This window comes from Podarcis liolepis, assembly GCF_965112155.1.
Source record: "Podarcis liolepis genome assembly, chromosome: 3".
NCBI lineage: Eukaryota > Metazoa > Chordata > Lepidosauria > Squamata > Lacertidae > Podarcis > Podarcis liolepis.
The window spans coordinates 109,008,854-109,034,622 of NC_139557.1; the positions used below are offsets into that span (position 1 = coordinate 109,008,854).

The 25,769-nt window shown below is 40.4% G+C and overlaps 1 protein-coding gene across 5 annotated transcripts in view; it reads right to left on the reverse strand.

The window, feature by feature from the left end:
- The window catches only part of FBXO11 (F-box protein 11), a 69,482-nt gene that overhangs the window by 39,975 nt on the left and 3,738 nt on the right, over positions 1–25,769 (reverse strand). The window contains exon 1 of one of the 5 annotated variants that reach the window (XM_083494279.1): positions 22,214–22,320. The exons of the other annotated variants lie outside the window; for them this stretch is intronic. The gene's annotated coding sequence lies outside the window, so the exon portion shown is untranslated. Of the gene's footprint in view, positions 1–22,213; positions 22,321–25,769 lie in introns of those variants that run through there. 5 annotated transcript variants of the gene reach the window in all.

Consider the following 25,769-nt stretch of genomic DNA (forward strand, 5'->3'; position numbering starts at 1 on the left):
CTAGTGCTACCTCTCTAATTCAGAGTGAACAGACTTCAGGCTTGTGGGGTCAACTTTGGTTTTTACTAGAACCCCGATACCCAACACCCAGAGTAAAAGTTCTGCTGGATCTCTCAGCGGCGTTTGATACCATCGACCATAACATCCTTCTGGACCGTCTTGAGGGGCTGGGAGCTGGGGGCACTGTCATACAGTGGTTCCGCTCCTTCCTCCTGGGCCGTGTTCAGAAAGTGGTGGTGGTTGATGAGTGTTCAGACCCCTGGGCTCTCACTTGTGGGGTGCCTCAGGGTTCTGTCCTCTCCCCCATGCTTTTCAACATCTAAATGAAGCCGCTGGGAGAGATAATCAGGGGATTTGGGCTGGATGTTCATCAGTATGCGGATGATACCTAGCCCTACCTCTCTTTCAAATCAGAACCAGTGAAGGCGGTGAAGGTAACCAAAATCAAGGGTCAGTCCCTAAAAACCACAGTTAAGGAAGCAGGCCATTGAACTATGCGCTTCCTGGCCACCACCCTAAACCATAGTTAATAGTTATGTCTAGCATACAGTGGTACCTTGGGTTACAGACGCTTCAGGTTACAGACTCCACTAACCCAGAAATAGTACCTCGGGTTAAGAACTTTGCTTCAGGATGAGAACAGAAATCATTCTCCAGTGGCGCAGCAGCAGTGGGAGGTCCCATTAGCTAAAGTGGCACCTCAGGTTAAGAACAGTTTCAGGTTAAGAACGGACCTCCAGAATGAATTAAGTTCTTAACCCAAGGTACCACTGTATTGACAAACTGTCAATATTTTCATTGTCAAAAAATGGTCACACATTTTAAAGCATCAGCATTATGTAAACAAAGTTGATCAAATTGGTTTGCTATTATGAAACAACACTGACCCGAATGTGTGAGCAGGGTTCATATGTACCCCACCGATATTTGATCAGTCAATTAACCAGCGTGATAATTCAAGTTATTTCTGCACCAATGTCAAGCACATTCACTTCTAAACTGGATTTGCAATTAGCTTGGGTGGCATTAAGGAAGCTGGTGTAATCCTTGATCAGGCACGCTTTTGCTACCCTTGTCATATTTCAGAAATAATGCTAAGTTCCCCCCTTTAACTTGTTATTTTATCTTACAATGGGTTTTGTTATGGTTTCTTTGGGAAGTGTAGAAAGCATTACATGGAAGTCCCAGATACAGTGGTACCTCTGGTTACGTACTTAATTCGTTCCAGAGGTCCGTTCTTAACCTGAAACTGTTCTTAACCTGAAGCAACACTTTAGCTAATGGGGCCTCCTGCAGAGTCTATAACCTGAAGCGTCTGTAACCTGAAGCGTATGTAACCTGTAGTCTCCAATATAGGCATGATTAGGCAAAGACATTGTTGGCTTTAACAGTACTGTATAATAATATCACTTGACCCCAGATGATTCTCTTTCCAGATCAACTGGGACAATTTCTACAATAAAAAGTTTCTCCATTGAAAAGAGAAGATAATCTGGACTATACCAACTGTACAGTTTGCTGTAGCAGACTGCACAAACAACAACCAGCCTAGATGGATCCATTGTAGGCTATAAAGAAGCAATGTGGGAACAAGGATAGTTTCATTAAAGTCAGCTAGCAAGTAAATATTAGGAAGGGATTATCAGTTTAATGCATAGTAATTACTTAGAGGTGCTATGTCATTCTTGGTCAGTTTGGATACCTAGGCATCGTCAAAGGTCTACAGCACACCCTCAGAGGTAATACCAAGACAAAAATAAATGTTTCTAGTGTTTTCTACCTATACCTGCACACAGTGCTTTTTCTTCCTAAAAAAATGTTTAGGGGTACTCTCATTTTCCTACTCATATTGAAATACTGCCCCTCAATGAGGCCAAACTTAGATTTACAAAATGTTTAGGGGTATGCATACCTCTGCATCGTCGTCCCCCAAGAAAAAAAACACTGCCTGTGCACATGAATGACAAAAGATGCTTGAGTGGGAGGGAGGATTCCATTCCTTTAGGCCTCTAAAGCATATAATATGTGAATGATGCTACAATTTAGTAAATTTGGAAAGTCAGTGTTCATAAATTCAAACCTTAGGTATTATAAAACAGAAGTGACACGTTCCAATATTCAGAATTTCACAGCTATGCTTTAACTTTTTATTGTTCAGTTTAGAAGTTTGATATAAAAATACCAATGCTTTATAACCATAAAACTGTAGCCAGACAGCCAAAAGAGGGAAGGCAATAATACAGAAATGAGGCAAAAATATAATTGATTCAACCCAATGTGATTCAACCCAATCCACTCTTTGTTAGGGGCACTAGGAAAACTAAGTAACACTTTATTTTCTATGTGCTGTAGTACACAGTGATTCAAAGTGACATTGATATACAGTGGTACCTCAGGTTAAGAACTTAATTCGTTCTGGAGGTCCGTTCTTAACCTGAAACTGTTCTTGAGGTACCACTTTAGCTAATGGGGCCTCCCGCTGCCGCCGCCACGCAATTTCTGTTCTCTCTTTCTTTTTTTAAGATATTTATTGCAATTTTTAAACAACAAACAAACCACCAAACATATAAAGTACCATCACCATATAACAAACAAGAAAGATCAAAGTAAGATTATAAAATAAAGAAAGAATGAGAAAAGAAAATACAAATAAAATAAAGATATTCATAAATCATATTTTCATAATCTTTAGACTTCCTCACATCACCCTTCCCTGCTGTCAGAGCTGCTCCCAGATCCTAGCTCACAGAGGATCACACTAGCCAGCGTTCACTTTATAAAAGTCTTTATTGAGTTACAGTTTCCATTTCCAAGCTGCCGCGTGCAGCTCTACGTCTTATAAGCTAGACCGGCGAAGCTCCGTCTGAGTCCCCGCCCCCTGTACACCAACTTAATACCCTAGCCTTACTCCACCTTTTCCGCCTGACCGTTCTTCTCTGGGTCCCTCTGCCCCCCGTGGTCTCTTCCTTCCTGGACTCTTCTGACGCTGACCCCCCGGACCCTTCTGTCTCCTTGCGTCGGGCTTTAGGACCTGGCTCCCTTTCCGGGCTGCTTACTGCGCCGCCTTCCTGTGCATTTGAACTTGGCGCGCGCGCTCAACCTTCCACTTTCCGCTTGACCGTTTCTTCGCTCCCCGATGGAGGTGTGGCCACTCCTGACTCATGCCCTCCCCCCTGCTGCGAGCTGCCAGAGCTCGATACCTGGCGCCCTTCCTCTCCACTACGCTCTGTTGGGGATGCTGGCCCCGATTTCCAACTGCTGCCCTCTGAACCCCCTCTGGACCCTTCTTCCTGGGGTGTCCCCCTAGGCTCCCCCCTTGCTCTGGCCACTGGCGCTCCTTTCTGTGAATCTTCTGATTCACTGGAAAGACTCGGAGATCTCGGGTCGTCGTCATCACTCATCTTTTCTTCGGACACCTCCCCCTCGCTCTCTGTTTCCTCCCTTGCCCTCGCCTCTGCTCCTGAACCCCTGACACCTGCGTTCTCAATCATATAGTTATATGCAGCAATTTGTTACCTTACTTCCATTCTTATTTTATAAATCTCAAATATTCTGTTCCAACTTTTAAATGGTTTTATCATAAATTAAACTGCTTGGCTTGAACATAATATTACTTCAAATTTCATCATTTCCTTAAACGTCACATATTCTCATATGTCTTACAATAAATTTACTGCTGCCGTGTTTCTTTCAATCGTGCATTCTCCTAACATTCATACAGTTTGTAGTGTTTTTGTAAATAGTCTTTAAATTTTTTCCAGTCCTCTTCCACCATCTCTTCTCCCAGGTCCCGAGTTCTGCCAGTCATATCAGCCAACTCCATATAATCTATCAGTTGCGTCTGCCATTCTTCCAGTGTGGGTAAATCTTGGGTCTTCCAGTACTTGCGATGAGTATTCTTGCTGCTGTTGTTGCGTACATAAAAAAGGTTTTATCTTTCTTTAGCACTCCTTGGCCGACAATGCCCAGAAGGAAGGCCTCTGGTTTCTTAAGGAAGGTATACTTAAATACCTTTTTTAACTCATTATAGATCATTTCCCAGAAAGCCTTAACCCTTGGGCACGTCCACCAAAGGTGAAAGAATGTTCCTTCAGTTTCCTTACATTTCCAACATTTGTTATCAGGCAAGTGATATATTTTTGCCAGCTTGACTGGGGTCATGTACCACCTATATATCATTTTCATAACATTTTCTTTCAAGGCATTGCATGCCGTGAACTTCACACCGGTGGTCCATAACTTTTCCCAGTCAGCAAACATAATATTATGCCCAATGTCCTGTGCCCATTTTATCATAGCTGATTTGACAGTTTCATCCCACGCAATTTCTGTTCTCATCCTGCAGCAAAGTTCTTAACCTGAGGTACTATTTCTGGGTTAGCGGAGTCTCTAACCTGAAGCGTCTGTAACCTGAAGCATCTGTAACCCGAGGTACCACTGTACTGCACATGAAGGTTGGGTTGAATAAATTTTATTTTGGTGTATCTACAAGGTTCTCTCATCTCATTTCAGGTATTAGTCTAGACATGTATCTGATTAAGTTTCCACTAATACCACCATGCTCTTTATTTAAAATTATACTTTTACATGGGAACATATTTAACACTCTGCTCTTATTTCTCTAATTGGCCGACCAGGCTCCTCTCCCCAGCACCACACCAGTAAAAATGCCTAACTCTGCTCAGACAGCAAGTGTTCCTTCTCCAGTCCTCAAGCAGAATAGCTGAAAACCAAGTCTCCATCTACATTCCACATACAGTTCGGTCTGTATGCTAATTCCTATACAGTACATGGGCAAGCCCAAAAGCTGTAGGTAGGTAAGTTAAAGGCTTTATGGCACAGCAGCATGTAGGTCATACTGAATCAACACCAGAGTAAGATTTAAACCACAAACTGTGTTTGTACAGAACATTAAAATATCATGTGTAAAAGTACACGCATGAGCTGGAATGAGATGATTGAAGTTGACCCTCCCCTCATCTAGGGCAGTGTTTCCCAACCACTGTTCCGCGGCACACTAGTGTGCCGCGAGATGTTGCCTGGTGTGCCGCGGGAAAAATTAAAAAATTCGAAAGATAGCTTCATATCCGGAGAGGCGGCCTTCAGGCGAGTTTTAATTTTAATTTTCCTTCTCCCACTTAATGCCCCACGCTCGCCCGAGCAGCTTGCAGTCCTCGGTAACCACAGCGACCCGAGGGAGGGGAGGGAACAGGGAAGTCGAGGGCGGCGGCGAGCCGCGATGACGTCAGTGGGCCGCGCTGCCTCGCCCTGGCACGGTGTGAGAGCCCCGGCTAGTGGCGCGAGCTTCAGAATAAGTGGGATCCGCATGTGCGAGACCGAGATCACGGGTAAGGAGCTCCGCCCTGGGCAGGAGGAAGCGGGGCCGCGCGTGCGGGCCACATCCCCACAGAGAGCGAGCCTCCCCCGGCCCACCACTCCGGGCAGGTCCACTCGCATGAGGGGGCGGCGATGGCGACGGCCGGCAGCTTGCCTGCAATGCCATCCCTTGAGCAGGCGAGGAGCCTGGAGGCTACCAGATGCGAGTCCTCTTTCCCACCCTGCTCGGGAGTCCAGAGCACTTGGTCGCATTCAGGATCTAGAGTGGGGAAGCGGGGCTTGTGTCTGGGCTGGACACATTGGGCTGCCTGTGCCGCTCGACCTGCGGGGAGAAATCAGGGTGGGAGTCACGACCGTGAGGCAGGGCTGCCAAGTGTGGCAGAAGAGGACACGGCCGTCGCACCTGTCCTTAGGTAGGAGCTTCTTCCGTGTCGACCTGCTGCCCTAAAGTCTTGGCTTTTTTCTTGGCTTTTTGGCGGTTGGCACAGAAGGAAGGCAAGGGGGAGGGGAAAAAATTGAAACTTACACTTTCGTGCGTCCCTCCCGGCGTGACGCTGCGCGCTGACGTCACGGGGCTGTAATGGTGGTGTGCCTCGAGATTTTTTTCATGAAACAGGTGTGCCTTTGCCCAAAAAAGGTTGGGAAACACTGATCTAGGGGGACTTCCTCTAAACCTAAGTTTCCTTTGTACAGAATAATGGCTTGTAATGAATGAACCAGAGATCACGTTTTTAAAAACCTTTAGTAAATTTGTTAAAACAAACTCTGGTTAGTTTAACAAACCTAGTTTTAAGCAGCTTGTTTTGAAACTGTCCAGAGACTCTTAAAAACCAAGGTCTCTGCATTCATAAGCCACGATTCTGTAAAAGTGAATCTTAACCCTAGTAAAATACTTTTCCTAGCCATGCTGAAAAGAGAATGAACCAGTGGTGACCATCTGAGTGCAACGCTTCACTCAGGATCATTCCAGTTCATGTATTTAGCACTAAACCGTGGTACTTTAGCATTACTGTACATGCTAAGTGGACCAACTTGTCTTTAAGGGCCAAACCAGACACAAAAGTGTTTATTAAAAACAACACGCTCACTGGTTCAGCAATAAGAGGGGGTGGACACTTTTAGGATTATAAATCAATCTTTGCACACCTACTTTATAGCTGAACCATCAAACACATGTTTTGACACCACACAAATGCACACCTTATTTGGCCCTAACTTTTAATTCTAAGAGAGACTGCAGGAGCCTCCTCTAAAGCAGTAGAAGAATGAACAAAAACATGCTTTGAAGGGATCTGTTAGCACATTCCAATATCCTCCATGGACAAAGCCAGACCACACTCACTGGATTAATACTAGATCAAACCTTTTTCACAGGAGTCAGGTGACATGATTCATTCAATGTCCCATGTATAGCAATGCAAACACCCAACTGTGGAGGTGGGGGGGGGAGGCATAGTAACAGGGAAATCCATGACTAAAGCAGCACATGTAAGAGAAGGATGCAGTAAGAAGACACTGGATTATCTACAAAGTTTTTAGTTGCAAATTAATTTTAAAAACAATTGCACTTCAATAATTTTTATGTTTTTATAAGCCATCCTAGGCACTTTTTAGTGGAATGTAAGGAATGTTCTGAAAGCACTTAATTTAAGGCAAACTGAGAACTCTGCTATACAGCTGCAAATAAAACGTTTTAAGTGTATGTAAAGTGCAATACAAATGTGACACTAGATGGCGATGGTGAACTATGGCAAATTCAATGTATATATATATTTATATGTGTGTAGATTCCACCTAGGTCTGGTCCAGCCTGGATGGAAAATCACTTAGGATGCTTCTACAGTATACGCATGTGTGTGTGTGTTGTGCATGTGCATGCATGTATACTATACACACACTATATTTGTATACGTTGCATATAAGAATTTCTTATTCCAGCCTCTGTCATTCTTTACCCCAGATCAGGTAACAAATGCATAATGTAAATCTAATACTAGATCAAACCTCATCGTAATAAGCAAAAGGAGCAGATCAGTTAATTAATTTAAATGCTTCAGAACAACAAATACTGTTTATCGTACATCATACAATCTCAATAGGATACCAGGAAAATAAAATTCACAGAATCAAAGTTGGAAGGGGACATAAGGATCATCTAGTCCATGCCCCCTGAAATGCAGGAATATGCAGCTGTCCAATACAGGAATCATACCTGCAATCTTGGTGTTATCAGCCCCATGCTTTAACCACCTCAGCTACCCATGTTTTACCCTCAAAGGTTAACACTGTAGATGCCAGCCAAACCTCTGAGAGGAAGATACTCCACATTCAGGGCCCACCACTGAGAAAGCCAGTTCTCAAGTCATCACATAATGCGCTAGCCCTTAATGTAGGACACAGAATGACCTCTCCTTCAGATCTTAACACCTGTAACAACCTGACAGGACAATACTGGGAGAAAAGCTCCTGAATTGTGCAGCGTTTTATAAGTCAACAGTAGCACATTGACTCTGGAGCCACTGAAAATGCCATACAATTGCAGTAATATGATTCCAGGTGTCTGACTCACTTATCAAGATTGCCACTGTGTTGTTCACTAAAGCTTTCAAACCAAACTGTGGCCAGGTCTGACCTCAAGAACTGGAAGCTGGGCAACTTGGTTTACAGCAGTGGTTCTCAATTAGCTAATTACTGAGGACCCCCTATTTTTCAAAAGCCAAGTCACAGACCCCCAGCTTTTGAAAATTTTGATAACTCTATGGTAGTTACCTGTGCAAAGCAATTCTTTGAAGAAAACGTGGGGTGGCCCCTAATAAGCAAAGGATTTTAGGTATACTGTACTAAAAAAGAAACCATAAAATTTGTGATATTATCACAAAGTTCCTCTCTCCAGACAGTAGGAAAAACTTGTCTCCATTGCCCCACTACAACTGAATTTTAAAAAAAAGAAATTGTGCCCCTAACTTGCTAGTGTTCTATACGCAGAAGGCTTTTTATATGAGAGAGTATTCAAACATGCTATTCCTTACTTGTTATCTGTTATGGTACATCTTAGCAAAGCTTTACAGCATATGGTTCTGCTGAGGGATCTTGCACCTTCAAGACAAAGGTGAAGGCTTGGTCAGGGCTTGTATTGGTGAAGACTGAATAGAAAACAGCTGGGATTTTGTAATGTTGATAATAGTAGTAGTAGTAGTAGTAGTAGTAGTAGTAGTAGATGATGATTATTATTTAGTCCTCCTGTGCCCAAGTTTCATCTTTGGCTTAAAGAGATTAGTTAAATACAAACCTCAAATACAGTGAGGTTTTTATTTTTGCAGATTGTCCAATAGGAACCAACTTCTGAATTTGTTAGGATTCTGCCTTACATCTGTTTCCTCCCACCCCAAAATGTATCCACATAGCTTCCCACAGAAAACAAGGGGGCGGGGGGACAACACAGGCTGCCTTTTGCACTAAAAAGGCCTGGGCGACCCTTGTCTCTCTACAGCTGGCCTGGTAGGAGAGGACAGGGTGGATAAAAATCAATGATTTTTATAAATATAATCAGATTTTTTAAAATTTAAATTGGATTTTTAAAATAAAATGCTTTTGAAGAAAAAATCTTTCTAAGGATAGTTTTCTGTTTAAGTTACATTATAGTCCAAAGGCTATTCATCAGGAAATAATTATTTGTTTTAAGTTTTCCATGTGTGCTAAAACTCAAGTCTAAGTTTTTTTAAAATTGTTTCACCACATCAGTTAACAAACATGGATAAAGGTAAAGGGACCCCTGACCATTAGGTCCAGTCGTGACTGACTCTTGGGTTGCGGCGCTCATCTCACTTTATTGGCCGAGGGAGCCGGCGTATAGCTTCCAGGTCAAGTGGCCAGCATGACTAAGCCGCTTCTGGCGAACCAGAGCAGCACACGGAAATGCCATTTACCTTCCCGCCGGAGCGGTACCTATTTACTGTATCTACTTGCACTTTGACGTGCTTTCGAACTGCTAGGTTGGCAGGAGCACGGACCAAACAACGGGAGCTCACCCCGTTGCGGGGATTCGAACCGCTGACCTTCTGATCAGCAAGTCCTAGGCTCTGTGCTTTAACCCACAGCGCCACCCGCGTCCCTAACAAACATGGAGACACAGAGGGAATTCAGCTCGCAGGAGCAAACTATATACAGTGTAATATAACAATATATGTATTTGAAGTATGAAGTATAGAAAACTAATAGATTATATTTAAAAACAAACAAACAAACATGGATACATATGCTATGTTATTGTTTTAGTTAAATAAATTGTTTAAATTGTTATTAAGGAAATAATTATTTTTCTCTTTCCAATAAAGTACAGCAGAAAAGCTGTCCAAATATGAACAGTTAACTTATTAAACCTCACAATAATTTCATAATTATCGGTCTAATAGTACAACCAAATCAGTAATTTTTGATATAACTGTAAAAACCAGTCTGAACATTTATTATTTCAAAAATGAAACCTTCCTCTGGTTGTCAATATTAAGTTTATACCAACAAGAATGAGTCTTTCTGTTAAAAAATGATTTAAATCAAGTCTTACTGACTAGTGATTTAAATCGTGAATTAAATCGATTTGATTTAATCAAATCCACCCTGGCAGAGGGACTCAGGAGCAGCAGCAGTTTCGCCAGCGATATAGCGCTGAGTGAATCCGCCATCCCACTCTGCCCTCATACCAGCAGAGGGAGAAACAAGCTGTATTGGTGAGGCGCTGATACAGCTTGTTATTCCCTCCGCGTCTTTAAACTCCTTGGCTGAGGAGCACATGGCTGCCTTTGCCTCAGCCAACCAGTTTTATGGAGCCCCCGCTAAGCCAGTGGTGGGGTGGAGGCTCTGCTAAAGTGCTCTTGCCTGCCACCCCAGCTATAGGGAGCCCCGATGTTTCTCCTGCTCATGTGCCCCCTCTAATCATAAGAGCCCTAAGAAACTGTGTCAGAGGTTTTTGCCCAATCCCAGTTCACTTGCAATCCAGCAACTCTTTCACAAGTTTTGCCCCTGCCAGCAAGCAGGCCTTGGTCGCAAGCAGAGGTTCATCTTTGTGGCTTTCACTGTGCAATTAACAAGATAAGTGAGTCTCTGGCAGGGGATGGTGCCACGGACCCCCTGGGTGTGTTCCATGGACCCCCAGGGGTCCCCGGACCCCTAATTGGTAACCGATTGTTTACAGGTTTTACAAAGGATTTTGCATTCAAGCAGCATGATGTCTGAATTAAATGATAAACTGTTTAATCATATCTGTCAAACTTATCTGTTTTTCATCTTATCCCATATAAGATGCATCTCAATCCTTGTATTAAGAAGAAAAAGTAGAGAAGTAAACCTCAAAGCAGCACATGAAGGAATGTTAACTGGTGCAACTACCTTGCCCAGTACATTTTTTACAAGTCGCCTTTAGGGATATTTACCAGTTCTTATTTCAGATGGTGCTTCCTCACAGTTCTAACCTCACACAACCCTCCTAATTTCAGCAACAGATTTCAAAAAACTGAAGTACCAAAAGGAGGATATAACACTAAATTTCAATACAGCCCATTTGTCTATTTAGGAACAGAGTTTACAAGTCCCATTATCACTAATACTAGTTCCAACTTGGTAACAGACACCCTCTTCAAAGTAAATACCAAGCCAAAAGAGGCAGAATCCTACCTGCCCCATTCCAGACTTGTGAACCACTAGCCAGAAACAGCAGCACCACTGGGAAGAACAAGATAAATTGTTGGATAATTCATAGACAACAATTCCCTTAAACCCACTGAAGATCACTATGAAAAGAAGGGTTTATTTTGTCGGTGGCAAGGAAAAAAATAGGTATATAAAAGAAGAATTCCTGAAAGCCAAGATCCAAGTTTGGGGCAAGCACTTTTTGGTGAGAGGAACCTAGCAGATTTAAAATAACAAAACGTGCAGCAAAGTAAAGCATGGAAATATAGGCTGTTAGACCTTTAAAATATGCCATTGTGAGTTCCAAAACTCGCTTGTTCCCTTAGCATAGAAGAAGACCGCATTTCTGATAAAAGGATAAAAAGACCACGTTTGAAAAGTTTAAAATGGTTTACTTACAAAGGTCAGATTCAGACCAGAACTCACAACACACTAAGGTGGCAGTGTTCAGTGTACAGAACAATTGTTGCCTCTCCCCAGAGAAGAGACATGTGGTGACCGCGGAAGGTGATTCCCTATGGAGGGGGACAGAGGCAGCTGTGTGTGGAGGAGTGACTTGTGGTTTCAGTTGTACCTACACAAATGCACAGAGCATGAGAAACAAGCAAGAAGAAATTGAGCTCTTAATACATTATGGGAGATATGATCTGACAGGCATTACTGAAACCTGGTGAGATGAGACTCATGATTGGAATGTAGAAATTGAGGGGCACAATCTATTCAAAAGGAATAGATCAAACACGACGGGAGGAGGCACAGCACTGTATAAAAGATGTGTACACTTGTGAAGAGATCCACGACTAGGAGCATGGAAGGCAGATTCAGAGTTTATGGGTAAAAATTGTAGGAGAGGGACACAACAGTGACCTTGTGGGTGTTTGCTATAGACCTCCAATACAGATTGAGGACTTGGATAACACATTTCTATGGCAGATTACCAAACATTCAAAAAGGAGAGATATAGTAGTCATGGGAGACTAACTTTTCCAATATCAATTGGAACTCAAACTCTGCCAAGAAGGTGGAAGAAGCAAAAAGAGGGTCAATCTCAATTGGATCTGGTTCTCACCAACAGGGAGGAACTGATCAAGAAAGTGAAAGTACAGAAAAATTGGGAAGAAAAGATCATGTTCTCTTCAGTTTCACTATACAGAGGCAAGGGAAAGCGGAGTGTAGATGGACATGCTCTCTGGACTTTAAGAAGGCTTATTTAAAAACAGCTTAAGGAACTACTGGGTAGTTTTAACCCCTTCAGGCTTCTACATTATATACAATGTGGATCAAGTGCAATGTGGTTCACTTTGCTGAATAAGTCTGCTGAGGCAAAAGTGGGGGGAAATGTTCAGTCAAAGGTTAAGCTATTGGATAATTTGCAGTAAGATAACTGTCAACTTGAAACATTCCAGATTATGATCAGTGAAGTTTTCTGTCCAGGAAACTTCAGTATTACTGTTATGAGTATGATTTCTATTATGAACAAATATTGGCTGGAACTCCAAAGGTTCTAATATTGTTTATTTGCTCTCCTCTCCTATTGCTTTAACCTCATCTACTGAAAATAATTCAAATAAAAATATTCTTAGAGAAATTCTGAAAAATGCTTAGGTTCAGCCTTTGGTGACCATCAAAAACTCTGTTAACTACAAAGCAGCCACAGAAGACACCTCTCTACAGAATTATAAGTACTTAGGGTATGGTATTGTCAACACTGTTGACTCAACAGGATGCTCCTAATTTATCTTTTGAGTTCACAATGGAACATAGAGAGGTAGCAATTACTGTGATAAATGGGGCAAAAGGACTGAGCACACAAGACCAGTACACTGAACTCCACAAAAAGAACTTCACATGGCTGAACATTTCAAAATTGTAGGAACTGTGTAGCTTTGTAGCCTCTCTCATGCAAATGCATTGCTTGAACTGTCAATACTGTATTGCATTGCTTTGCTTGGATTTAAGGAAGCAAATAGCCTGAATATCGTTCTCTATCCCAAACTCCTACTAAGCTACCAAACTAGCCCTTTCCCCCAAAATAAAATAAAAATCCCTTAGGTACTAGTTATGGTTTCTTCAATTTTAGCTCTATCTTATAAAAATCAAGAATAATCAGAAATAGCTCTGACCAATCTTTTCACCGAAGGCTACAAAAGGCAATATTATGTGGTCTTTCCTACAGGACAATCTAACAGATATATTCATTTTTTGCTAAATGCTGTGCATTAAGTTCTACAATAAACATTTAACTAAATATGGAGAAAAACATGGAACTTCATATACATTAGAAACTGCTTGTTGAAGAATTATCTAGAGCAGTGATTATCAACCAGTGTGCCGTGGCACCCTGGGGTGCCTTGAATGATAGAGGTGCCGCGGGTGAGTAAGAGACTGGCTTCATGTTCACCTTTGACCAGTCTCTGCTGGGCCGATAAGAATCGGGGCATCCTCTTCCCAGGCCCCTGGGGGGCAGTGTGAGCAGACACCTCTCTTTGGGGCAGGGGGGTGGCTCAGAGATTGAGGTGGCGGCTGCGGCTGCCCTGAGGGCTCCCAAGAAGACAGGAGAGGAGAAGCCGCTGAAGGAACACTCCACAAGGGAGGGCATTTGAAAACGGGTGAGAGGCTGCTGGCTCTGCAGGCAACGGGTGACATAACCGGGCTTCTGAGGCTTGGAGTGTGTTTCCCCACATGGGAGCCACAGAAAGAACGTAGTTGGTCAAGGGAGCTGTGGACTCAAAAAGGTTGAAAACTTCTCATCTAGAGATTCTAATTTAGACAGTGAATATATGCCACCTTCCTAATAATTATTATTATCATTTAATTATTTATTTATTTTTACCCGCCCATCTCGCTGGGTTTCCCTAACCACTCTGGGCAGCTCCCAACAGAGGACTAAAAACATTAAAAGCTTTCCTGAACAGGGCTGCCTTCAGATGTCTCCATCTGTTATTATCCCAATTCTACCTAGAAACTACCTACTTTCATCTTAGGCACCAGGCGATTTTTTACGTAGTGCACACACACATTGTGATTCGCGATATATTGCCACGTCGATTATGAAACAGTTACCATGATGCTGACATCAAACCAGTTTTGGACAATGTATTGATACATCGCCCAGCTCGATTATAAAGATGAAGTTCCACACAAAACAGAACAAAAATCCAAAATAATAATAATCAGCAAGTACTAAATTGCAGTTCAAGATTGAAAGGAAATTCTTCACTCTGAGTAAAGACTGGTCACACTGCTACTCACTCTTTTGCTATGCCACCTTAAGATGGTAACTGTAAAGGTGGAGTTAAATGCATTGATTAGAAAGGTTGGCTCACTACTGCCATATACTCCCCTGCTTCACAGATTTGTAATGCAATGCTTTCTGCGCATACACTGAGTTCTATGAAGCTTACTCCCATATAAGCAAGCATAAGACTGCATAAAATAAAATAAAAAAATTCCTTCCAGTAGCACCTTAAAGACCAACTAAGTTAGTTCTTGGTATGAGCTTTCGTGTGCATGCACACTTCTTCAGATACCATAAGACTGCAGTCTAATATGGAAATTTAAAACTTGCAGTTAAGTGGCCATTTCTCAGCAACACAAAAAACACAGAAAAGTGACACCAAACAGCAAATCCTAAGTAGTACTGTACTAGTGTTAGAAACTGGGATAGAAAAGCCAGGAGCCAAATGGCTTCTGGGACCTGGGTTGTGGGCGCCAAAACAGAATGTCTAGTCACCACGGGAGGTGAGGGGTCGGCAATACTTTTTATTTATTATTTTGATAAGCATTAATTAATACACAATTCACTCATGTGACACATTGTTAATATCACATTTTTAGTAGAAATTGATAATATGTTTAATTAGGTGTTTGTTTACAATAAAAATGCTGGTACTATACTTCAGTTTTCAAAACACTTTATTGTTAAACTCCTTAACATATTGTCTATCCTTAACATATACTTCGAGGCATCAAAGCACATACATTTCAGGAATCCTTGAGTGTCAACCAGGCACAAAAATGGCACCCAGGCTTTTTGAGGCGCTGATGAATGAAGAATCTTAAGGCGAAAAATGTGCCTGGCGCCCTGCTAATTTTGAACTCTGAGTAGTATCATTCCTTCTCATGTTTCTGATGAATGCCCAAACACCAAAATGGATAATATACTACTGTCATCAGCCATGGACTCGCTCATCCATTTTGCAACATTTGTTCAAGTTAGCAAACCACAACTTCAAGTCTAAAAATGTTGTGCCCAGCAAAGTAATGCCCATGGTTACAAAACAGTACTGCAAGTACTTCCAGAGTTGCTAAATGTAAGATGGTGCACATAAGCTATATTTTTACTTCAGAAAAGGGACACTTTCAAAATAAATCAACTAAAGGTTCTAACAGGTTTATAAGAGATTTGAAGTAAGAAGAGATTGCTTAATTTTCTTTCAATTGAGCTGGTTTCATGGGTTCTGATTTAAATAATGTTATTTTAAGCATTGTTTTTAACCTGCTGTGCATACCATGTTAATTTTGTTAATCCTGTACAACCTATCAATCCCTGCAGCCAGGCACTGCCACAATTCCAACTGCATGTTCAGAGATACAAATATATTAACTAGATAAACATTTGAGACCAAAAAGATATGCTATGCAGAAGGCATCTCTCTCTTTGGTTAATACACTGAGGCTTTAGTCTGAAACATGCTTACTGTTGTGTATTCCCCAGGCACAGCCAACATGGTGCCCTCTAGATGTGTTGGACTCCAACCCCCATCAGTCCCAGCCAGCACTGCCAATGGTAGAAGATTATGGGAGAAGTAGTTCAAAACATCTGGAAGGATGCAGGTTCCCCAGTATACCCCACTGAACACAGCAGCCCTAACTCTGAAAAGTCAAGCATTGTTATTCTGCAAAACATTTTAACTAAGCATAATCTCCAGCATCTTCCTTCATAACTAAGCACACTAGAATTATTTAAGGAAGTATATTGACAACCTTCTCTGTTTTTTGTTGCTCATACCTTCGTAAGTCATCCATCAACGCCCATTCACAAATGCTGAAACTTAACTGCATAGAAGTTTGTGTTTTTCCATGAACTGGAGAGTACATTTCCATGGACGTAATGGAACCAAAAGCCCATTATTAGAGATCTAGACGAATCAGTTCTCCAGGAAAAGAACTATGCAAAAATCATTACTTCTTTTACAATCTGAGCTTTAGGGAAACACACATTTGCCTCAGTAGGCAGTGAAAAGACAGTTTCCAGCAACATCTCCCATAATCAGTCCTTCTGAGACGGAACCCTACCATCACAGGAGTATTACTAAAGTCATTTGCGATGCAATCATTTTTTGCCTGCCACAGAAAAACTACAAGTTTCTAAAAAGCATATGAAGAACAGACTTCCAAGTTCAGAATATAATCAATATACAAAAACAATCCAATTAGACCCCTCGCCCCAAAATAAAGACAGTTCAGATACATTGCCATCAAAAATGTGCTTTCATAGAAATCAGAGTCTGAGGGGGCTTTCTGAGAGGATCCCATATGCTGTTGCATTACAAGAACCATTGGCTAGGACTGACTGGGACACTGCAACCCAATACCATCAGTGCCCAAGACTGCGGAAGCCTAGTCCTATTCCTGATGGAAACAGGAAAACCAGAATTTCAAACGGACTTTTAAAAACCACGATGTCCAATTTATTCAGTAATTTACATGTCAATACTGAAAATAATGAAACTTTTCCAACTCTAAAATATGAATTCTACTTTAGCATAAATCTGTTCACGTTTAACACATTTATATCCAATACAAAATTTGGGCAACAAAACTGTTCAAAGCTGCTCTATAAAACATTGCTCTGTCTACAACAGAATGAAAGACTATGAGAACATGCACTCCTGGATGCTGCTGCCCAATGGACCTTCACTGTGCAACTGCTAAACAATCCCCATCCTTTCTCCAAACTTTGGAGTTGAAAGGCTCTTTTATGTGCTTCCCACAGGCACCTGGTTGTCTACTGTGAGAACAGAATGCTGGATTAGATGGGCCACTGGCCTGATCCAGCAGGGCTCTTCTTAAGTTAATGTGGCTGAATGACAGATTCAAAATATGCACTGAGTTTTTCCAGTCTCTGTTGACAAGAAAGTCTGTGCTCCTGGAAAGTAGCTCTTGAAGGGTAACCTCTCCCTACAAGAACACCATTTAGGGCAACGTGAGAGGTTACAGGTAGAAAAGGAAACCTAGAAACTCACCCTCCTCTGGTATAAGCACTTCCCACTTGTAAACAGAGTGGGAGAATACTTTGCCAACCCTATTCTTTGAGTTGAAAATGCTCAGTTAGAAGACAAGCCTGTTAAGTTTTAAATTTCTTGATAAAAATCAAAGCACTTTAAACAAGTTTCCATATTGATGCAGTCTGGTAAACTTAAACATGCAAAGGTTTCTAAACAGCTGAAATTAGCTGAAACTTGTGCAACAGTCTATACTCAAAAGGAACAAGCAACTCAACTACTATTAATGACTAGAGTATCTAATTGCTATGATTATATTGGCCACAGTCAGTCTTGCCCCATCTGAGCTACTAATTATGACAGATTTAATTCAACCAGTCATCACCACTCTCTCAATATTCATCTGTATGCTACAATTCTATTGGTTACAATAAATCAGTGGCAAAAGGAGACTAAGTGAAGGGGATATTGATCTCAAGAATTGTCATTGTTACGATTACCTTGCTTGTCTCTGTTGCAGTAACTAAAGTTTCCAAGGCCACATTTTGGCTTGGATAACAGCATGTTCACAGTTCCTCATGTTATGCTGCCTTGGAAGCAATACATGTTGAATCAACATAGCTAAGAACAATTAACAGTAATACAAGAAATCTCAAGCCATACATTTACTAACTCCTCCCAAGCCTCTCTTGGCATAGCACCAGTAGTTTCATGGTTACATTCCTATAACCCAGTATTGATTTGTTAAGTACAATTTGGCTGCTTTACTCAGACCAACAAAGTCATGATTCCACTCACTATAATCATGAGCTATAACAAAGCGTCACAGGCAGCAGAAGAGTAAGTATTTTCAATACCAAAAGCATGCATTTTTAAATTTGAAAATATATCAACTGCATTATTGCATTTATATAGCTATAAGCCTCAATTACTACTTTCTTCTATCTCTATATATTTAGCAGCTGCAAGTAACATCTATAACAGCTTAAAAAGATAATGTAAAATCAACCAAATCTACGAAAAGAAACATACAGCACTGCTCTGACACAATACACAGCACTGAAGGTTGCTGGCTTCTTTAATTTATGCGCTGCTTCACATTATCATTTCAGCATTCAAGTCTGTACATGTGATATTGCACCCATGGCTCATGCACACTCCCCCACTGCACTTACAAACTTCTTAAATTGGAGTCTATGCATGTAACTCCCTATGTGAGTAGGCATTACAGTGGTACTTTGGTTTACAAAATTAATCCATTCCGGAAGTCCGTTCTTAAACCAAAGCATTCCGAAACCAAGGCGTGCTTTCCCATAGCAGTGGCAGACTCAATTTACAAATGGAACACACTCAACAGGAAGCAAAACATATTCTTATTCCAAGGCAAAGTTCACAAACCTAAACACCTACTTCGGGTTTGCAGCATTCTTAATCCAAGTTGTTCATAAACTAAGCTGTTCTTAAACCAAGGTACCACAATACTCATATGGTCCTCCAAGTTTTCCCCACAATGGACAGAAAGGTCAAATAAGCTAGAGATTTTTAAGGAATTTGATCTTTGTGAATTCCAGCATGAATTGACCTAATCTGTACCTCTGAAGACTACTATGTAGTCCAGAACTTTGTAGTACATTGGCGTTCACACTTCCCAAATATTCTGACTCAGTTTTCAACGCAAGGCATATATCTTCAGAGAAAATAAGTGTAGAAATGCCTATTGAAGTAGAATTTTTCCTGCACACACAACTGCTGAAACAAGATGCAACAGACTTATGGGTGAACACTTATAAATGTGACACAGATTAGAAATAAGACTGCTTCATTCATTATTAAGTAGGGCTTATGTATAAAGTAATTTATGCATATAACTTCCAATTCAAACTAACGTTCCCATGCCTAGTGTGGAAGACACACCTGAGGCTTGTTGTAACTGTGCAAAAAAATAAATAAATTGGTCCTCTACCAGCAGGGTAGGTGTGCCTACCTTCTCAACTGGAAGTAAATCACTCTATATCAATGACTGGTCCAAGATATTTTAGTGTTTAAAGTAGGGAATCCAAATGACACCAGCCACATCCTGCTCAGTAACATGAGAGGCAAGCCACCAAGAAATTACCTTGAGCAACTACAATTTGAATGGGGCTTAAGATAATTTCCTATTAAATTATGCCCCAAGGTTGGATCTGCTGACCTTTGCAGCACCAAAATCTGCTGCTTGATGAGGTGATTTTCACCATTCCTTTATGATAACCTAGTTCTGAATACCATAAAGATCCAAGATCTTCATTGTTAATTACTGTAGGGATGGATCATTGGAAGACAATGAACATCACATCAGAGGATGGGAAGGACTTTCCATCCCAACCCCAAAAAAACAACAACCCCATATCACCAATCTGCTCTAGATTCCTCCAACCATTTGAAGCAGATTGTTTGTTGCAAGCAGGGCATTTGCACTAGTGGAAGTATGTTACGAAGGCAGAACATTACAACAGGATATCACTATTGTATTTGAATGAGCTAAAATCATTTGTTATACCAGCATGATTAAAATACGCTTTAATAATACAAAATGCATCTACCATTTCATTTTATACTATGTTTTTATAGTACTATTAATGAAGTGCTGTATGTGACCAGTTTATGTTTCTTCTACTGTATATCAATATTATAACCTGTTGATCCCCCCCCCCGGGATATTCTCCTGTGGAGAAAGAATGCATTCATTTTTAAATATGGTACCTCCTATGCCTGGAAAAAGAACACATCAGTTCTTCCCTATTACAGCAAATTATCTACTTTTCCAGCACAATCCTACTCAACCTGTCTGTCATCCTGAGTACAGTACCTTTATATTGATGCTGGGCTAGTATTCTATTTGTTCATTTGTTCCCTCTGTGGTTCCCAGTGAGTTCTGTTGCTGCTTGGTTGCCATGTTTGTAGACCTGCTCTGACATCTTGCCATGGAAACAGTTCATAGGATGCAGACTCAGGCAGAGAGTTGCATCAGGGGATGGGGGGTACTTTCTTCATAAGCATACAAAGGGATGTATTGAGGGGGGCAACTGTCTGTCTCTCACACAAATTTTCTCATTCTCATTGTGTGTGTGTGTGTGTACACACGTGTGTGTACAGGCAGAGAAATGCAGTATGAGAAATTGTGAATTCAAGTTGACGTCCAAGTCTTGACCATAACTGCTAACATTGCCTCTACCAATGTCCCTCCCAAACCATGTTCTATTTCAGCCTCTGCAAGATCTTTGTAGGTAGAACCTTACACAGGTGGTACAATCAGGGCTCAATAAAACACAGCCAAAAATGTTGCATAATATAGAAATTCCACTGTGTTCAAAGCACATTTAGTATTGCAGCCAAAGTCTAACATATACAGAACTAGCAAAATGTATATGATGGTGAAACATCAAGCCTACTTCCGAAGGTAATTCTAAAAATGGTTCTTTCCTATTAAGCCTACATGCACTTGTTTTCCATATGGAAATCTCTAATCCTAGACTAATAATAATAATTATAATTATACTCTGCAGATCTGGCTGGGTTTCCCCAGCCACTCTGGGCAGCTTACAGCATATATAAAAATGTATTGTACTTTCTATAAAAGACTGAATTCTCAAAACATCTGATAAGCTGCTGGTAAAAATAAATAAAGAACTACTACACAAATGAAACCTGCATAATTACTTTCAAAGCATTGCACAAGAGCTAATCTTAACTGGCCACAAATTTGAAGTACTGGATTCATTCACGAGTGAGAGTCAAGAACCCTGTTTTCTTTTAAAACCCACACCTCATCTTGTTCACTGAGACACAAATAGACAAAAAACTTGTTTCTTAAAAACAAAACTTTTCAAAAAGATCTGCATCCTACGTGAGGGCACCTTTAAAAACAAATTGGAAACCTTTCAATCAATCAACCTGGTCAATAAACTAAACACTGCGGCTCTAACTTTATCATCTTCTTTCTCTTTTTAATAAAGGTACAAACTTGCCCAGAATTTCAACTAAACAGAACAGTAGTTTTCAAATTATGTTCCAGGAAACCTTGGAGTTCCTTAGAAACTTTTCAGAGACCCTACCTACAAGATGATCCCTAGTGGTATAAAAGCTTCCCCGAAAGACTGCCTAATACTGCTGCTATCTTTCTCTACAATGTGTAAATGCATGAGTGTGTTTCTGAGCACACACTCAAGAGCAGTTTGTACACAGACCTAACCAGTAATCTAACAGAACAAAATGTACACCCAAGAATATGATAATAGTCAACAGGTGAGAACTCCCAAGAGGCAAAGTGTCTGGAATCTACTGGAGTAGAAGACTGCATCCCAACACTAACAGAAGCTAGTTCAAGTGCTACAAGTGCACATTACCATGTACTAGGAAAAACTGACCACATCAATAAAGCCCAAAACCTGTCATCATAGTATCTTCCTGCAACTCCAATATACCATGATTTTAACATTGTATAAGCGCAATATAATATTCCACATCCTAAACTAAGTTAGCTTAGACCAACCACTATTTGCTAGTTCAGCAAATATTGGAAACAGGCTGAAAGACTATAAAATATTAAAGATACATTTAAAAATATCTACCTAATGGAATCCAACACCCTTATATTGACAGCTTTACCTTTCAAAAGTAATATACAAAATCCTGGTTCTGCTGATGATAAGGACATTTCAGCAGAAACAGCATCCCCAACCTGTAACTGTTCTGAATTAAAGTTTATCCTCTCAGTTCACATTTTTGCTCTATGTCACTGTATTTATTCATTGTTCCACCTGGCATGCTGGAAGTGCTCTTTAAAACATAACTACCGTATATTTAAAATTAAATGTGTAGTGAAAAAAAATATTTTTTAATACATAAATGCAGATTGCCTACATATCTTTGAGAATGATATGTGAGTACAAGCAGTATCACCGGGTTATATATTAAAGACATACCTCATAAAATCAAACAGAAAATGTCAATATTTGTTTCGAAAATAAGCAAGTAGTCTCTCACCATCAAGGACACAGGCAGCAAACTTCACCACTTTCCAGCTTTTCTGTAGCTAAAACTAAGCAGATATGACCACAGCTACTTTACAGAGGTCATCCCAGTTTATGAGATGCCATGATGTCACACAGCACAGTGTCAATCTATCACACAAAATGGTCAGTGCTAGGAGACAAAAATATCTACAAACCAGCACATGCCACACATTGTATAGGCACACAAAAAGACAAGCAGTGAGCAGCAAAGCAGCCTCATAAATTTCCAACTCAGGATCAGGTATATAAAATTATCAGGATAGATATGGGATCTAGACCCTTGACAAATGCTTTAATTAGAACTAAGTCCACGGAGTTTCTTGAATGTGTGGAAGACATTTCCCTATGTGCAAATGTGGACCTCCTATATCTGCCAGTTCTCTCATACATCATTCTGGAGTGTCTCCATAGGCTCAACTCTTTGGCAGGATTGAGCAGATGAAGTAGGAAGGGTGTAGGAATTTACAATACTTTGAATACAAACTTTCATTAATGAAGCTTTCTTAATTTAAAAATGTTCCCAAAGAAACATGAAAATCAGTATTATATTATGAGCAATAGAATGACATACCTAACATCTTGCTTCCCCAAGAACTAATTCATACATCTTACAAGTAACACATATATGCATGTTAGTAGCCTATACACACACACTACTGTATATTCATTAGGAAGTTGAATGAAATACACCTTAGTTTTAAGTCACATGTTGATTAGTTCTGCACAAGGCCTGCTGCCTATAATAATTTTAAAAGTGCCAGTATTGTGTTTTTCACCTTTTAAAAAATGAAACATGTAGTCAATAAATCTGGTGGGATGAAGAGAGATTATCCAATTTAGCATGGGCAATACAGATACAGAAGCAGATTTCTATGCTTAGTTCTTGGAAACACTGTTTGCAGGAGATTGTGAGGTTTTCTGGTAAAGTTTGGAAACCAAACAGAATTTGCCTTAACCTCCCCTGCAGTGACTGGAACAGAAGACACAAGCTTTACATGCCAGTGGCTACTGGGAATCTGGATTCTTGCACACTTGCATACAAACGAGTGCTGTGTGTGGTCTCCTGTAGCTGGATCATAATAGCAGGACTCAACACACACCTGGTTCTAGCCACTGGATCAAGTCCACATGTATAGCACAAGATGGTCACCTTTTTTACAGTATGTGGAAGCATGTCTTCACCTAAACAGATTATTGCTGTTGGGATAGCTTGGTTGGTACAGCATGAAACTCAGTCTCAAGGTTGTGGGTTCAAGTCCCACGCTGGGCAAAAGATTCCTGCATTGCAGGGGGTTGGACAAGATGACCCTCGCGGTCCCTTCCAACTCTACCGTTCTATGATTCTATTATAAAGGAGACAGCACTAACTAATATGATTAGTAAACTACCCTGCCATAAACAAGCAGCATTAACCATGCATAGTGGAGAAGGTGTATCTAGCAATCTGGCACACAGTCTTAAGTAGACTTCAACTTCAAATACATTGTTGATGCCAGTATTCAGCACATGCCTTCTCATTAATTAACTCTGGATTTACATCCGATGTGTGGTAAATGTAACACATATGAAAGGTAAGGATGAATATTTCTGACCTTCAGGAAAGTCCACCACATATCTGCACTATTTACAAACTAGTCCACATGAACTCAACTATATAGTAGAAGCAACAGTGAACAAGGTGCATCAGGCCAGACTAACCCACATATCCTTACAAAACTAAAGACAATTAGCAAGTTACTGTTATATTGAGACATACTATTCATACAAATAGTTTGTGTTTTTTACTAGATCATTTGCTTAGTCGTCCAAAAGCAATTTTTGAAGTCTATACTCATTGTAAATAACATGCTTGATGGTATAATTACATAAGAACCAATTTTAAGAAATTAACCAGAGAAGTCAGATCACACAACTGTTTTTAAATCAATGTTAAAAGGACTAATTTAAAAATCAATCCATATTCTATTCCCAATATCACCCTAATTCAGCTGAATGGATCTTGTGGAAGCAAGATCCTGAATGTATATTGCTTGCTGGATCAGGTACTATGAACACAAAAGTCCACAACAGAATATGCATCCATCTATCCCCACTGCATTGCATGCAATGTTATTGCATTCTTTTGTAGCAAGTTATATATAAAAACTGCTGAAGTCACAACTAGGTCTGAATTAGGTAGAATACATAGACTGGGGTTCAGCAGGTATCATTTGCAAATTTAAATTATTGTCATGGTAATGCTTTTACTATAAATCCCTAAAATGGAATTCTACAATATACTACAGGAGACAAAACTATGTACAGTGGTACCTCAGGTAATTCGTTCCGGAGGTCCGTACTTAACCTGAAACTGTTCTTAACCTGAAGCACCACTTTAGCTAATGGGGCCTCCTGCTGCCGCTGCGCGCGCCTGCACAATTTCTGTTCTCATCCTGAAGCAAAGTTCTTAACCTGAAGTACTATTTCTGGGTTAGCAGAGTATGTAACCCGAGGTATCACTGTATATTAACTTGAACATATTCCCAAGAGATAAAACATTTAGCATTAAGTCTAAGAGCCATATTTCTATGATAGCACTAGAAAGCACCATAGTCAGGATACAAATATACAGACAATACTGATGCCTAAATAACTGGGTCTGGTGACTAACACCTGGTTTATTGCACTAAGCAGCGAGTTTCTCTTCCAAATTGGCTCCTAAATTTTGCTCTCCCTCAAAAAAAGAAGTTCATCTTGTAGTAAAACATTGTAGCACTCCAACTGGAAAGCCAGAACCTTTTTAGAAATATCATAAAACTAATTTGAAAATAACTCAGCTGAAGTGAATAGCACAGATAGATATAAATTCAGTACTGCACGATTCACTTCCTGTTTTGTACAGTACTGAGGATTGATTCACACAACTGCATTTTTCCCAATACTTGTAGACTTTTCTTGTCTGCTCTGATTGCATGCTTACACGAATTTGTTCACCATGTGCACAAACCACTGGCATTTCTACAATGAACAGTGCATGTATAAGCACATCTCATCACAGAGATGCTTGGAAGTAGTGCTCTTGTTGAAGAAATACACATTACAATTTGAACATTCAAATCAAGCATGCAAAAAGTATACAGATATTAAACAAGTCTAAATTTGTTATCATATGACTTATCCCTAGAATTCACATTTTTAAACCTAGAGTGCTATTATACTCATTGCCTCATCTAATAGGTCTCTACTGTACTTCTGTTTATCTTTCTAAAGTAATTCCTAGTATCTTACATATGAAGGGACTTATTTTCTCAATTGTTTTATAAGGTTTCTTCTAAATACAAAATAGATACATATTGCAAAGAGCAGATATACCCTTGGTACCTTAAAGTCTTGTTTGCTTGATTGACCTGCCTTTGTGACCATGGAAGGCCAATGACTTTGGGTCTTCAGTCTTAAACACTTAGAATTAATACTCTTCTCTTAGTGT